Genomic DNA, 3,870 nt, shown 5'->3' with positions numbered 1-3,870 from the left:
CACTCCTCCCCTGCTCACACCCTGTCTCTCTGTCAATATCTCTCAAAAATAAACATTTAACAATAAAAGCTTTTACTTTTAAAGCTGAGCTATAAAGTCATCTGTGTTGTAAAATTCACAACTTTTAGAAGTCTTTGGAGCATCAAATACTGGGATGTGCTACTTGCTCAATATGGCCTAACTAAAAGGACTGCAGAGCCACCTTTGAGAAGCTCATTAATGACGTTAATCACAGATCTTCTCTCAGCCATAGCCTGTTTGTGTACGAGTAAGTAGGAATGTGTTAGTTTAGCTAAATTTGTTCTCAGGCCACAGGAGGAAGATACGTCATAGGAGACAAAGGGGTGGCATCCCTAAGCTTCAGGCAATCTCAGAGAAGCTTAGGACTCAGCTTCACCATATGAAGCTCACATAGCTGACTGGTTTGGTTTTTTGTTTGTTTTTTAATTTTTTTTAATGTTTATTTATTTTTGAGACAATGCGAGAGACAGAGTGTAAGCAGCAGAGGGGCAGACAGAGGGAGACACAGAATCTGAAGGGGGCTCCAGGCTCTGAGATGTCAGCACAGAGCCTGACGCAGGGCTCAAACCCACAAACCGCAAGATCATGACCTGAGACTAAGTCGGATGCTTCACCGACTGAGCCTCTCAGGAGCCCCCAGCTGGCTGGTTTTAATATTATGAACCATAGGCTGAAAAGAAATACATTTAAGTTTCTACCAAACATTTGAGTTCAGAACCACCAAATCATCTTAACCCAATTATCAGAATCTCCAAAATCTTTATAATGGAAAGGAGGAGAGGCCCCATACTTACTTACTTATTTATTTATTTATTTATTTATTTATTTATTTATCTATCTAGCTTTAGAGCTAGACCAGGTTAGGTCTGAATTCTGTCTTCTTCAATCATTAGCTATGTGAACTTCGGCAATCCCCTCTGAGTTTCCTAACTCCTGAAATGGAGATATTTATTTCATAGGTAGATTGTGAGAATTAAATAGGAACCTGTGTCTACCATTAAAGCCTGATGTATGACTGGCTCATGGAAAAACAGCTTGGGCTTGGTGTTGTGGTGGGAAGTTACTAGAGACCTGCACCCCAGCATCTGCTCCCCCAATGCCGTCTGGTGGTTTTTACCCATAGGCATGTATTTTCTAGAGCCTTTACTTCAGAATTAAAAAAAATTACACATACCCTTATTAAACGGAGATAGAGGCAGGAATAGGGTAAGTCAATACTTGTCATTTACATCTTTGAAGGGATTGGTTTATTAGCATGTTGGTTTAACACAGGTGTAGGGCACCTGCAGAATAAGTCTCTGAACTGCAAGACGACTCTAAGTGCATCAAAAATGAGCTTCCCTTACATCACAACTTTGCATAGGGCCGGCGCTCCCTGTGCAATTTTGCATAGAATAAATGCAGATCAGGCCATAGGAAACTTACCTATAAAAATACAGTCAATAAGAACTTTGATATACACATGAAATAAATCAGACTCACAGACATTTGAAATGGGAAGAAATCATAGAGATGGCAGTGAAATGATTAGCAGTTGTTTGGAGAGCTATCATGTCAGCAGACACCATTCTATTTCTTTTATGGAAGTCTCCAAATCTACCTAAGGCGTCATAGGCACAGTCAGTGGATACATCATTTCCACTTTCCTGTTTTTCCATGGAAACAATGAAGAAATTATTCCTCATCCTACTTTCACTCCAAACACTATTTTTAGTGTTAGCATTTGCTATGGAAACATTCACTTAGTTCTTTCACCTAATGTCATATCATTTCACTGATAGAGACAAGGGGAGCCTCTCCAGCAGTTTCCAGAAGAGAGCATATGTTTTGGGTACCAAACAACTGCTTTATGAACATGTTTTTGTTTATAACTCAGTCAAAAATAAGGAACTGCCCAAATAGCAACAACGTTCCATGATTTTTAAAAAAAGTACATTTCCTTTTTTATATTTGTTTATATTTTATCTTTTATTTATAATCTGTCAAATGAATAACATCTATCAAATGTTGCTAATTTGTTTTACCAAGAAGATCAGCTTTCTGTCAGAATTTTACTGGTGATTACCAGAGACTAAGGAAGCTACGGAGTGAGAGGTGGGCAGGTGCATAATACAGCCTCTTTTAGAGGCAGGTGTGAGGTGTAGCTCAGTCATCACTGCATAACCTGTGGCTAGTTGCCCAACGTGGCCCCCATACAGTGGGACTGAAAAACATGATTTCTAAGACCCTGGACAGACCTCGCCTTCCAAATTTGAATTTTAGTCACGTAGCACATCATGCTGAGGAGGCAAGACAAGCTCCAGGAAGCTCCATCTAAATGAAAATCGTGAACCGCATTGGGTACTCAGAAACACAGCAGTGTGTTCATTGGCAGAGATTATCACTCTTATTCAGTGCCTTACATTTATACTCCCACATTTGTTCTCCTTGCTTCTAAATTAGTCAGTGTAAAGACTTTTAAAAGATTAGCTGATTTAAAGCCACATTTGCAAAAGAAGCTATGTGGGCCAGCACATAAATCAGATATATGCTTGTTTTATCTCTCTGCCTAAAAGAAAAGTAGCAGTTTAGACTTTTTCTTCATAAGCTTAATTAAAGTTCTCATTTCTCTTATTTAAAGTATGATTGCATACAAACATAAAATGGGGATTGTTATGGGCATTGTGCCAAAATAATCTTTCAGAGTCATCCCCAGTCCCGGAAGCTGATAACTGGGCAAACAAATATTTGTTAGGTTAGAGTAAGACTTTTATGGAAAGTAACAATATTAATGTTAAAAACCAGCAAAACTATGATTCTTAGATGGCATAATGAACACACTTTGTTTTAGAGGGAAGGACTAAAAATAAGTCTTACAAAATTTGGCCAGGTTAAAATCAAAAGTATTTTTGAGTTACCAGAAGATACTGTTTGGACATTTCTGAAAGGTCTCTAAATTGCTGAAAGGTATTAAATGGCTGCCCAAGTATCCAAAATTTCAGACTATTAGTGTTTGGCATTTGTGGGGGAAAAAAGTGGGAATGCCTGGAAGAGATTCAGCTAAGAGTCTGAGTCCCTTTAGTGCAGTTTGAATGATAACCTCCATTTAAAATGTTAAAGTTCTTCAGCTGGAATTCAGCCAAGGCGTGTTTAATGGGACCTCTGCTATAGACTGTGTAAGTAAGTAGGGATGGAGAAGTGGGGTTTCCAGTAATGAGTAAGGAATTCTAAAATAAATTTTGTATTAGTTTCCTATTGTTGCAGTAACAAATCACCATTAATTTAGTGGCTTAAAACAGCACAAATTAAAATTCTAGAGGTCAGAACTCTGATACGTGTCTCATTAAGCTAAAATCCAGGTGTCAGCAGGATTATGAATCCATTTCGTTGCCTTTTTGGGCTTATAAAGGCTGCCCACTTTCCTTGGCTTGTGGCCCCACACCTCCACCTTCAAAATCAGCAATACTGACCTGAGTCCTTCTCACACTACCATCTCTCTGGTCCTCATCCACCTCTCTCTTCCATTTTTAAGCACTCCTATGATTACATCGGGCCCACCCAGATAATCTAGGAAAATCTCCCTATTTTAAGGTCAGCTGATTAGCAAACTTATTTCCATGCTTGGTAACTTTAATTTTCTCTGAAGAAGGAAGCAAAACCATTTGTTCAAAGGAGTATGATGGGGACAGAGAACATACGCCACATGAGAGCAGTCAGGGCTAGTTGCTCTGGAGAACAGGAGAAGAAGCCGCCCACAAACAAATGAAAGTATTGTCCAGTTGTGTCCTTTGGGTCTTCTTCTACCTCTGATTCAATCAGACTCTCAGACCCATTCATAGCCATTGACTCAGGAATTCCTCCTCTGGATCT

Source organism: Herpailurus yagouaroundi, unplaced genomic scaffold, assembly GCF_014898765.1.
Source record: "Herpailurus yagouaroundi ecotype Mexico unplaced genomic scaffold, PumYag 210, whole genome shotgun sequence".
In the NCBI taxonomy this organism is placed as follows: domain Eukaryota; kingdom Metazoa; phylum Chordata; class Mammalia; order Carnivora; family Felidae; genus Herpailurus; species Herpailurus yagouaroundi.
This window is presented reverse-complemented; position numbering follows the sequence as displayed.